This window comes from Pipistrellus kuhlii, unplaced genomic scaffold (assembly GCF_014108245.1).
Source record: "Pipistrellus kuhlii isolate mPipKuh1 unplaced genomic scaffold, mPipKuh1.p scaffold_m20_p_10, whole genome shotgun sequence".
Taxonomy (NCBI): Eukaryota; Metazoa; Chordata; class Mammalia; order Chiroptera; family Vespertilionidae; genus Pipistrellus; species Pipistrellus kuhlii.
In genome coordinates, this window is record NW_023425405.1 from 36,653,214 (window position 1) to 36,666,643 (window position 13,430).

Sequence of the window (13,430 nt, forward strand, 5' to 3'; positions counted from 1 at the left end):
ATAAGTGCTCATGAATGCTCTGCTGGAAGTGCATTCGCTCCCTCCGACTTGGGGGGGGAGGGAAGGTGGAGAGGCGAGGTAAGCAACAGCATCTCGGAGCTTTGCAGACAGCTGACCATGTAACCAAGCAGCACCCTCTCCCCTCCCTCTGCGCTTCCTCTGCCCCCGGGAGCCGGCTGCCGGTTGCTCGGAGGGCGCGGATGTCACCGCCGCTGGCCTCCCGCCTCCCAGGAGGCTCAGGCTCAGGCGGGGTGCACCGCACGCCCCTCCCAGCCCACAAGGGGCGGGGGGGCAAGGTGACGACCCCGCCGGGGCCCCCTCCTCTTCGGCACTCACCTCTGGGCTCTGCTGGGGGCGCTGCAGCCGCGGGGGGACCTGACTGCCTGGGGAGAGCGCAGGGAGCGCCAGGAGCTGGGGCGGCGGCGAGAGGGGAGTCCGGCTGCACGGCAGGGGCCGCCCCAATGCCCGGCGCCCAGCTCAGATGCCACCACTGGGTGGCCAAGATTGAGGAGGGGCTCCGAGGCGGCGGCGAGAGAGGCGGGAGAGCTCGTCACCCCCCTCTGTTTACCTGGACGATCTTCCCGAGCGCAGGGGCGGCGCTCCGGCCGGCGAGGGTGCGGGCGAGGTTGCGGGCGCGGCGCTCAGGATGTGCTGTCTCACGCTGCGCCCGCTGCTCAGCTCCCGCTCCTCCTCGGAGCCAGCACCTCCTCTCTTCCCGCGAGCCCGGCACTGACAGCGCCTCCGAGCACCCATCGCCCCGCCCCGGCCCACGCCCTCCACGCCCTCCACGCCCTGCGCCCTCCAGCCGAGCGCCCCAGCTCCCTCTACCCACCCGGTCTCTCCAGGAGCGAGTGGCGCCGGCCCAGGCTAGTGGGGAACGGGGACCGGAGAAGGTCAATCCTGTTCCTGAGCAACCCCCAGGACTCACCTAAGTTGCTCTTGTGTTAGGAGCTCCTGCCGATGGGGCTAATATCGATAGAGCAACTTTCCCTCCCAGACAGCCACTTTAAGGGCACGTGAATAGAAATGGAATGCTCAGAGCCATCTGCCACCCACAGACTTACAGATCTGACTTATCCTTCTCCCCACCCCCAAAGACAAAACGGCACAGCTTGCCTCCACAGCTTGGCTTCTTGGAGGCCTAGCTTAAAAAAACCTAGGGAAACATTCTTGGGCTTCCGCAAAGCTGACCCTAACCGAGGAGGCACAGAGATGTTATGGATTCTAATCAGTGCAGGTGTGGCACTAATCGTGTTTCTTGAATATCTGTGATAAACATTAACTTGGGTTTGGCTGGTGTTGCATAGTGGTTGAGCCTTGACCTATGATCCAAGAGGTCAAGATTTCATTTCCCATTGGGGCACATTCGGGTTTATGTTGGCTCGATCCCCAGGAGGCAGAGGATCAATGATTCTCTCTCGTCATTGTTTCTATCTCTCTCTTCATCTTCCTTCCTCTATGAAATCAATAATATATATATATATATATATATATATATATATATATATATATATATATAAATATTTTTTAAACCAATAACTGGAACTTTAAGGGAATATATTCAATAGTCTGGAGGGTGTATGGAAGGAGCTAAGGCTTATGGAAGTTCTGGAACTCTATGTAATGGAGAGAAGCCTACAGGAAGAACTCTTTGCAACAAAGCTCTATGGTTCTAACTTCCCCTTCCCTTCCCTTCTATTTTCTCTTACATAAATACCCCTCCATCTCGGCACTTAGGCCAGAGTGTGCACGTGACCTGCCATGTTTGCATGCACTGGGTTGCAACCCTTTCCCCCCAGAATAAATCCTTCTTGGTGACAAAACATCTAGTTGGTATTATTTTTCAGTCAACATGTGGGGTCATTGCATACCTTAGAATGAAAGTAGAAGGCAAGGACTGTATCTCATTCATTGCTGTATCCCCAATACCTACAACAGTGTTTGGTGCATAATGGTGCTTAATAACTAGGTATAAATTTATTTAATTGGCAAGTACTACAGTCATTTCAAAATAAATATAGATCTGGTTGTAAATATAATATACCTATTTATAAAATGGCCATCCTTGTTCCAATTCTGCCTATCTGGCAAATCATTGTGACTGTAAGTATGGCTGAAAAAAAGACAGGTGAAATATTTTTTTAGATAGAATGAACTCAAGATATTCCAGAAGAAAAATTATATGAAACAAATACTTGCCTCTGCCATTATCAGGTGCTTAATACAGTCATGTGCTGCTTAACAATGGGAATACATTCTGAGAAATTCATCTTCAGGCTATTTCCCGATTGTGCAAATATCAGAGTGTACCGTTAAAAAGACAAAAGTCAGCTGAGTAAATTTAAAGGTATAATTGGCTTTATTCAGCGATTCAAAAATCCAGCAGAATCCCATTTAGTAAATAGAGGGGTACTCTCCAGGAGGGGTTGTACAAAATAGAAGGGTGAGGAAGCTTTTAATAAAAAAAGGAAGGATTGTTTTTAGACCAGTACAACTTGGGGTGGGGAGAGGGAATGAGAATAGGAAAGTTTTTTTTTTATCATGCAGTTGCTTCTTCTTGCTTTGGGTAGAAGGTGGAGGGTGGAGAGGGTCCATGTGACAGATCACTTCATTGGTGCTGACCAGAAAATTCCAGACCGGTTAATTAAGAATGTGTTTCTAGTTTAAACAGCAATTAGGTCAGGCATTAAATCTAGGTTTGGCATCATGGGGTTTTAGCACAAGTGAGACCATTTTGGGCCTGTGGTTTTCTCTTTAAAAGTATTTATGTAAACCTATTTCACACATAGGCTATATGGTATACAGCCTTTCGCACTGTAGAGGAGGAAAAATAATTTTACCCTTTCCCTCTGGGTAAGAATAAAATTACCTTTACCCAGAGGGTTCTTGGTTGAGCATTTGTGGGACGAAGTTAAAAGAGCCATCAGGCAACTGGTTCTACAACCATCAAATCTCACAGAACTGGACAGTGCTATTTATCAGACATGGTGTCAGATTCCTGGCATCTCATGGAGTCAACATCTTGTGGAGTCAATGCCAAGAAGAATCACCACAGTATTGAAGGCAAAAGGTGGCCCAACAAAGTACTGATGGGGTGGTCATATTAATCTGGCCACTTAGTTGTATATGCCAAATAAAACTGTATGTTACACTTGGTTCTTGGCTGAGACATATTTGTAATAACAGATGAATAAACAGGAGGAAAAAAAAGCTTAATAACATGTATATCTCCTGCATACATGGGAATGGCTCAGGAAAATGGAGTTATAATTCTCTTTTATGATCATGTACCCAGGCATAGTATAGGTAATGGGGTATGGGAATGGAAATAAATTAGAAATGAATGGTCTCTATATACTAAAGACTTAAAATCTAATGAAAAGATACAATTGGCTTTAATGCCAAGCAGACTAGGAAAAATAGAATAGTTGAAGGCATTTGCCAAGAGAGATGGAGAAAAGGAAAATCCATTCCAATTGGGAATCTTTATGATCTGGAAGGCCTTACTGAAGAGCTTTTGGGTTGTCTGTCTACAGGAAGATATATATTTTGACAGGTGGTAATATGAATTCGAGAACAGAGTTAGAAAGCAGGCAAAAAAGGAGTCAGAGCCAAAACCGGTTTGGCTCAGTGGTAGAGCATTGGTCTGCGGACTGAAAGGTCCCAGGTTCGATTCCAGTCAAGGGCATGTACGTTGGTTGTGGGCACAGCCCCGGTGGGTGTGTGCAGGAGGTGGCTGGTCGATGTTTCTCTCTCATCGATGTTTCTAGCTCTCTATCTCTCTCCCTTCCTCTCTGTAAAAAATCAATAAAAAATATATATTTAAAAAGGAGTCAGAGACTTTATTTTTATTGGCGTATTTTTTAGAGCATTTTAGGTTTACAAAAATATTGTGAGGAAAGAACAGTGAATTCCCATATACACCCTAAAATTACAAACTGTTCATTGCAAATATACGTATTTCCCCTCTTCATCTAGTTATTGCTCCAAAGTTTGAAAGATGGCCTCCAAGAAGTGCTCAAGTGGCTACGACAAAACATGTTCGTCAATTCCTAACTTGCTAGTCATTAAGAGGTTGCTTTAGAATCCTCCAGACCATGGTGTGGCTAAGTCCTCCTACTCTGGGATCAGACTCTCCATCTACCACTGATTTGGTATATTTGCACATGGTACCAGGGTCCTCTGAGACTCTAATCTCCTAGAAGTCAAAAGGGGGGTGGGCAATAAAAATACTTTGCTCCTGAGATATTTCTGTAAGTTAATCCACATGAAGCACTTGGCACAGTCCCTCGAATATAATTAGACATTTTCAATAAATGCTAACTCTAGTTTGCTATTCAGACTGCATGAAAAGTTCAAACAGTAGCTTTCTTACCCTCTAAATTCAGTGTGCGTTCTGTGACACTACCAGATTTCTGGAAACACTCAGACCTTGGGGCCACTCTTAGCCAAGGCAGAGATTCCCCTGCCTCCATGCGCCTGTCCTTCATCAGTGCTGGATCCAGGTCTGGCCTCACAGCGGGCCCTTTGCCTGCCTTACCCTCCCATAGCCACACTTCACACAGATTACAACCACATTCCCATTCACCAGATCCTTTCACATCTGCCTGAGAATCTCCTCTGGACTTTATTCTCCATTTCATTATACCTTGTTTACAGGAAATAAAACAGAAAATTCACCTCTGTGGACCAGAGGTTCTAAAATCACAGAAATGTGCCACCTGAATCAGTTCTTAAAAGCTTAAGGTACCAAAGAAGAATGAAAATGCTTGGAAATACTCTCTGGTTAAGATGATATGAACTCTCCATCATGCTCAGAATAAAGCCCTGTGAGGAAACTAATTAAAACCACTGCCCAGTGTAACATACAGTTTTGTTTGGCATATACACTGAGTGGCCAGATTATTATGACCACCCCATCAATACTTTATTGGGCCACCTTTTGCCTTCAATACTGCGGTGATTCTTCTTGGCATTGACTCCACGAGATGTTGACTCCACGAGATGCGAGGAATCTGACACCAGGCCTAATGAATAGCACTGTCCAGTTCTGTGAGATTTGATGGTTGTGGAACCAGCTGCCTTATGGCTCTTTTAACTTCGTCCCAAAAATGCTCAATTGGATTGAGATCTGGTGATGGTGGGGGCCACCTAAGCAAGGTAAAGTCTCCTCATGTTCTTGAAACCACTCCTGCACAATATGAGCATCGTGGCATGGCATACTGTCTTGTTGGAAGAAGCCATTTCCATCGGTTGATCCAGTTCATCAACATAATAGGATGAACTGGATCAGCAATGATGCTTAGGTATGTTGTGTTATTCAGATGTTGTTCCACATGAATTAAAGGGCCCAAATCATGCCAGGAAAACATGCCTCAAACCATAACACTGCCCCCACCAGCTTGAAGGGTTGTACTCATGCATGTAGGGTGCATGCTTTCATGCTATTTTCATGAAATTCTCATTCTGCCATCTTCATGATGCAACCGTAATCGTGATTCATTTGACCACATGACTTTTTTCCAATGCTCAACTGTCCAATCCTTGTGTTCCTGTGCGAATTGGAAACGTTTTACCTTGGTAACTACAGACAGCAAAGGTGTTTGAACAGGCCTTCAGCTTCCATATCCCATACAATGTAGTGTATGGCTAATTTGCCTACAGATGTCAGGTGGTCATAATAATCTGGCCACTCAGTGGGATATGTTTTACTAATATTTTTATATTATATGACTAAAGTTGGTCTGTTTGTGTCAAATCAAAACAATGACAATAGATGTCCAAAAGCAGGTGTATTATTTGTTTTGGCAGAGTTATAAAATCAGAGTGACTTATGGGGAAATCAATTATTCCAATGTCTAAATCAACTACTGGTTTTTGTCCCTGGACACTTTTCATTAAGGGATGTTGCCTATGGTTTTATAAAGAAGGTTCAAATAATCTGCAATAAATAAATACACACACATAACATTTGCCTTCAATTTCAGGAGAATGAATTCAGAGTTATCTGTTGTATAGTTGTAGATTTTTCTAAATGCTTTCTGAATAACTTCCCAATGTAACCCCATTTATACTATAACTAGGTTCCCAGTGCACAAATTCATGCATCTTGAAAGAAACTGTGGTCCAGGAGGCTGCAGTGGGTACAGAGGCCGGTCTGGACCCATCCTCTATGTCCCTCCCACCATGGCCCCAATCCCTGTATGCCACCAGTCCTGCTCCTGTTGCCACCGCTCCCACACACTAATAGCACCAGCCCCGCTCCAATGTCTAAAGCAGACAACACAGAGCAATTGGGGCCAGCCCCAGCCACGGATGCAACCAGAGGCTGGTTCCATCAGCAGGTATGAGCAGCTGCTGTCCCAATCGCCCCTCAGGAGCAGAAGGAGGTGGAGAAGCCCTGAGGGGTGATCAGGGCCAGTAGCTGCCACTTGCACCCACTAACAGCACCGAGAGACCAGGCGCTGACTGTGGGTGCGAGCAGGGGAATTGCTGGCAGTAGGTGCAAAAGGCAGCTGCCAACCCCAACCACCCCTCAGGAGCAGGGGAAGGTAAAGAAGCCCTGAGGGCAATCGGGGCCAGCAGCCGCTGCTCGCATCTGCTGGAACTGAGTGATCAGGGCCAGTGCTGGGAGCTGGCAGTGGGTGCAAGCAGTGGCTCTGGCACCGGCAACAAGTGCAAAAGCTGGGTGGGACTGTGGCATGTGGGAGCAAATAATTTTCAGTAACCACCAGAGGCTCACCCAATGACAACAACTGGTGCCCTGCCTTGGTCTGGTGGCCCCCTCACCTGTTCCACCATCCTGCTGTGGCAGACGTCTGCTATGTTCCGTGAGCACCCCCTGGTGGTCAGTGCACATAATAGCAACCAGTTGTTGGGTTGTTGGGTTGTTCTGCCATTTGATGTATTTGTTAATTAGGGTTTTATATATATATATGTACTAGAGGCCCGGTGCACAAAGTTTGTGCATTTTTTTTGGGGGGGGGGTGTCCCTCAGCCCAGCCTGCTCCCTCTCACAGTCCGGGAGCCCTTGGGGGATGTCTAACTGATGGCTTAGCACTGCCATGGAGGTGGAAGAGGCTCCCACCACCTCCACTGTGCTCACTAGCCATGAGCCTGGCTTCTGGCTGAGCAGTGCTCCTCCTGTGAAAGTGCACTGACCACCAGGAGGCAGCTCCTGTGTTGAGCGTCTGCCCCCTGGTTGTCAGTGTGCATCAAAGCAACTGGTTGTTCTTCCATTCGGTTGATTTACATATTAGCCTTTCATTATATAGGCTAGATTAACATATATGCATATGTTTTTAATAATCCTATATAATAAAAGGGTAATATGCAAATAAACCAAATCACAGAACAACTGAACAATCAATCAAAACATAATCTTACCTAATAATAGAGAAACATGTAAATTGACCATAGCTCTGCTACACCCAAAGCCAATCAGAGTGAGTATGCAAATTAACCCAACAAAGATGGAGGTTAATTTGCATACATACCTGTGTCCCAGGAACTTCCTCAGCATCCAGGTCACTCCCAGCTGGCCATCGGGCAGAGGCTTTAGACTTGGGAAGGGGCCGAGCCTGGAATCGGAGGGAAGGGGAAAAAAATTAATGGAAACATATCCTCAGGTGAGGATAAAAATAAAAATAAAGAAAGAAGTCTCATATCCTGGGACTCTTTCCCCTCCTTACATGGATGTCAGTCTGTGGGACTCTTTCCCTCGCCCAATGTGGGAGTCTATACTTGTTCTTCAATAAATTTCCACCTTTGCAATACCAAAAAATAAAATAAAAAAATGTCATATCCTATGAAAGACACATCTTAAAAATGCTTAAAGAAAGTTATCATTTTTTCGTGGTGAAGGGATTGGAGTCCATGTTGATGAAAATACCTTGGTGATCGTGATGACTGGCAGTGGCTGCAGTAGCTGGGTGATGGGGCTGGTGTCTTCCCCTGATCAGCTCAGTTGCCTCCCTCAGCCATCAGTAGGATATCCCCTGAGGGCTCCCAGGGAGTGAGAGGGGACAGGCTGGGCTGAAGGACCCCTCCCCAGTGCACAAATTTTGTGCACCAGGCCTCTAGTATGCTAATAATATGCTAAGGCTGCTCAACTGCTCCTTATGACGTGCACTGACCACCAGGACACAGTTGACTGGTCTGACCACCAGGGGCAGATGCTCCGACTGGCAGGTTAGCTTGCTGCTGGGGTCCAGCTGATCAGGACCTAGCAAGATGGGCTGGATACCCTGGAGCCCTCCTGTGGTCCCTCCAGGCCTGATCATGCACTAGTGGGGTCCTTCAGCCTGGCCTGCGCCCTCTTGTAATCTGAGACGCCTTGGGGGAATGTCGGAGAGCCAGTTTTAGCCCGATCCCACAGGCCACTCACCTTGGGAGGGTGCCAGATACAGGGCTCATGGCTGGCAAGCACTGCTGTGGCAGCATGAATTTCTCTCAATAGGGACTGATTGGGCACTAGCCTATGGCAGGCATAGTGGGTCCGGGATGAGCAGGTATGGCAGATAGGAACCGCAGGTAACATTGGACTGTAGGTTTCAGCCCAATTCCTGCTGGCCACCCAGAGGGATTCCCACATGTGCATGAATTCTTGCACCAGGCCTCTAGTCAATAATAAAGTGCAACCATGAAAATATCTACAAAGCAATACTAAACACTTTTAAACTTTAAAAAAGTATTTCAAGCACTTAAATTTATGGGATTACAAAACATAAATTATTTATGTTGTTTTGTTGTTTTAACAAAGTGTAATTTTTATTTTTCCCAACTATGAAATCAGTTCCTTATATCCTTCTTTGTGATCAGCCTTCTTACTTATTATTTCAAATTTATATTTCTAGAGATCAAATAAACTCACCCTACCAGAAGAAGCTAAATCTCATTTTTGATAAACTACTTCCCTATATTATTTCTTAGAAACATATTCCACTCCTTGGAATGAATGATCCTAATAGCTCTACCTGCCACAGCTCTTCCAAGGCTTAAAAGAAGTCATGTGTATTTATTTGTAACTAATTAAATGTATATACACTAGTACTGTGTTTGTGCCTTTAATCAGAAAATCTGAGCATTTTTCTTTATGGAGCTGCATCATTTGTTATTTCTCATGTGCTAACTCTTCATATCATTTGACTATGTAAAATGTGAAGTCTAAATATTTTATGTATTTTAGAATGCAAATTTTATATATTATGTGTTACTTATCTTCCTTATTATGCTTACTGCATTACAGAGTTAGTATACTTTAAGAAGAATTATAATGCAGTTTGTTTAAAATAATATAATTTTAGCTCGGTTGGTGTGGCTCAGCAGTTGAGTGCTGACCTAGAAACCAAGAGATTGTCAGTTCGATTCCCAGTCTGGGCACGTGCCCAGGTTGCAGGACCAGTCCCCAGAAAGGGGCGTGCAGGAGGCAGTCAATTGATGATATTCCTCTCTCATTAGTGTTTCTATCTCTCTATCCATCTCCCTTCCTCTCTCTAAAAACCAATCAAAAATATTTAAAAAATAAAATAATTGGGAAGGGTGTTGTGTGTGTGTTTTTTTAAATAAAGCAACAACTTAATAGTATTAAAGGAATATATAAATCAATAATATTACATTGAAATCAAGAACACAGACTCTGAAGTCAGGCATTGGTGGGTTAAAACTAGTTTCTATGATTCTAGCTGTGTGATTCTGTACAACTTATCTAAACCCTTTAAACCTCAATATCTTTATCTGTACAATAGGCATAATAATGCTTATCTCTTAAGATTCTAATAAAGATTAAATTATATAATGCTTATAAAGAAGTTGTTTAGAATAATTGGCACCCAGTAAACTCTAAGTGAATGATAGACATTGTTATTATGTGGATGTGCATAGAAAAAAGACTGAAGATTACACAAAATGTTAAAAGTGGCTTAGCTCTAGCTGGTTTGGCTCAGTGGATACAGCATTGGCCTGTGTACTGAAGGGTCGCAGGTTTGATTCCAATCAAGGGTACATTCCCAGGTTGCAGGCTCCATCCCCAGTAGGGGGCATGCAGGAGGCAGTTGATCAATGATTCTCATCATTGATGTTTCTATCTCTCTCTCTCTTTCTCTCTGAAATCAATAAAAATACTTTAAATAATAAGTGAATAAATAAATAAATAAATAAATAAATAAATAAAGTGGCTTAGATTTTGGGGGTTATTGGAGTATGGTGTGTTGTGTGTTTTTTTCTTTTAACATTACCTTATTTTCTAATTGCTTCACGATGAATATGCATGTGTTCCAACAGATATCTGTTAGATATCAGGGAAAATCCAGAAACAGCAATAAGTCACTTAAAAGCAATAGAGGTTTTATATTAAAAACTTTTCCTCTGGAAACTCCCTGATCATACACTAAGTCTTATCACTTGGGAGTGGTTATGACATACATTTTAGATATTAGAAAGGATAAACTGTGGCTAAATGAAATGCTGCACCTCTTTGCTGGAAAGGGAGTCAGGATAAGGATGGAGTGAGGATGAATGGTGATGACCATGCCCTCTCATTTCCTAGATAAACACTGAGTATCATGCTGCACATCACTTCTAGCACATACCACTTAGGTGTTTATCATGCCTCTCTGGTTCCATTGAGATGCAGTGAGCCATGAAGGAATCCCTCCCCGGGGATCCGATAATGATACACTGCCACCTTCTCAGGAAATAGAAAGATATGCTGCCCTGTCTATCCTCCAGGCAAGTGTCCTTCATGCTGGTGAAGATAGAGCCAGGTGACTGGTGGTATCCTTGTGGCCTCCAGGTCCTTACTGGCCTACCTTTGCTAAGTATTCAGGTGAAATTCTTTGTGGAGGGTATGTTGGAGAAGGTCATCTAGATGATGTATCCCCAATTGACATGAGAGCTGGACCTAGGCAATTAGAAGCTCCTCATCTGCTCTACTGTCCTTGTAATAGACCTTATGCCCATAGTGGAAGCCATTTGCAAGGATAAAGCCTGGAGAGAACAATGTGTTATTGAGACAACATGACCGAACTCCATTAAGACCGCTATGTAAACTTTTAATGAATCTGGTGTCTGTCTAAGACAAGTATCATAAGATCCTTGCTTACTAAACTTGCCACCCACTAATCTGGAGTCGCCTCTTCCTTAGGTCTCTCCTTGCCCTCCTTGCTTCTGGCCCCATTTGCAAACCAATAGGGTACTACAATTCACATTATTGACAAGATGATTTCTAAAAATATAGCCTAACTGTCAAATATGTTTAATTCATGAATGGGAAGGTAGTTAAAGAAAGAGACCATTTTCCACTTACAATTTTAGCATGAAAAACCAATTAGCACATGAGAAAGCCTTTAATGCTTTAATGTTCTCCTCTAAGAATAAGGTCTTAAGGTTAACTTGAATTATTTCTTTGCCATTTGGATGTGTCTATTATATTTTGAAAGATTTCACAATCAACATTTTAAATTGAACTCTTTATTGCTGCAAATACTGTGTATGTGTATTCAAATCTTGAATAATGGTCTGAGGTTGATTCATAACTATTTTTACAAGAGCTTTATTCCATTTGTCATTGGGTCTTGGGGTCATCTTTTGCTTTGCTCTTCTAAATTTGCATGAAACTACTTAAATATAGTAGTTAATAAATATTTTTAAGAGTATTTTTTAAATTTAACTTTATTTTTTTTTGTTAGTAAAATTATATTTAACAATCTCTTTTTAAAATAATTTTCCATACAAGTTTTTCTTATGGACTAAAAGTAGTAGGAGATACAGTATCATAAGATGCCTAAAGCTATTGTATGTCTTTCATTACTTTGATATCCTTAATATTGTTAAGTCAAACTTTCCCCCTCACTAAAGCTCATGTTGATGGAGATAAATTGCTGAACTGTTCGAATAATTTCTTAACATCCTAACTTGTCAAATATTAATAAGGTCATACAAGATAATATTAAATGAACTGATTAACCACAACCTTTAAAAAATATATATATATTGATTTATATATATTGATTTCAGAGAGGGAGGGAGAGACAGAAACATCAATGATGAGAGAGAATCACTGATCAGCTGCCTCCTGCAGCCCCCTACTGGGGATCGAGCCTGCAAATCAGGCATATGCCCTTATAGGGAGTCAAACTATGATTTTCTGGTTCATAGGTCAACCTCAACCACTGAGCCATGCTAGCTGGGCCTTTTTGTTTCTTTACAGTAAAACAACTACAAGCACAAATAAATATGTGTCTTTTGAGAAAAATCATTTTGTAACATTATATGCAGGTCAACAAATTAATAAAAATCCAAGTTTTGTTCAACAAAGCCAACAAATAAGAATATATTTTATTTCTATGGTAGAGTTGAGAAAAGAAAGACAGTTCCAAAGAAGATGGAAATCTGGAAAAGTTCCAAAGAAAAAGAAATAAAGAAAACAAAGAAAAACAGATATAAGGAATTCATAAACTCTGAGATTAGCCATAGTATAAGGTGAGGTAATCCTGTTTCATATTATTTTAAACCCATTTGAACCTTATATCAATGTTAATTGGCTTATTAACAATTTTAAAATATCCCCATTTCCTTTGGGAAGCATGTGGTTTGCTTTTACTTTCAAACATCAAAGTTTATTATTAAAGATTTATTTTCCAACGGAATTCTGGGCATCTTATCCATACATGAAGGAATAACTTAAAGAGTCAACACATTCACTCAACTCCTACAAGTGTTCTCTCCATGAATTTCTAGATACCAATCCCTAGTAGCTTTTTGAATTTCACAGCTCCTTATATTGTTGTTCTTTTTTCTGTGTGAAATCATAGCCACGTCATTCAGTATTTAAAGTCTGAATCGGAATCTATTTAATATTTTTCAGCCATTTTCTCCAAATCAGATATAGAGTTTTGTTCTATAAATGTTCTATCTGTGTAACATATGCATCAACATTATGAAGGCAGAAATAACATTGTGGAAATCAATATTTTAACCACCATTCACAAATTGCCGACTAATCTTTAAACCTTTGCATATCCTGTGAATAATTATTGGTTATCACATCACCACTGAGGAAATATCAGTGTGCTTTATTCTTTATGGATAAAACCCATCTAAAGGTTATATCTCAAGTGTTGGAAAAATGAGAAAGTTTAGAAAGAATAGAAAGGCCATCAGGTTTGGTTTTAATAAATGGCAATTATACTATTCTTGTTAACATATGCTCTTCTATTGTAACAAATAACATTAAATAAATATTTTTCAAGCACCTACTATGTGCTGGACTCTAGGGATGCAACTTCCTACTAAGTGCTAGGCTCTTCCCTATCTGCTACTGTGTTTCCCCGAAAATAAGACATCCTCCGAAAATAAGACCTATCGCGTGGAAAAATAAGACATTTCCTGAAAATAAGACCTAGCGCACCTTTGGGAGAAAAAATTAATAT

The 13,430-nt window shown here is 42.2% G+C and overlaps 1 protein-coding gene across 5 annotated transcripts in view; it reads right to left on the minus strand.

Annotated features, from left to right (window-relative positions):
- The window catches only part of DYNC1I1 (dynein cytoplasmic 1 intermediate chain 1), a 274,243-nt gene extending 273,789 nt beyond the window's left edge, over window positions 1-454 (minus strand). For all 5 annotated transcript variants that reach the window (XM_036429363.2, XM_036429361.2, XM_036429362.2 and 2 more), the window contains exon 1: window positions 337-454. The gene's annotated coding sequence lies outside the window, so the exon portion shown is untranslated. The remainder of the gene's footprint in view (window positions 1-336) is intronic.
- Window positions 455-13,430: the final 12,976 nt, after the last annotated feature.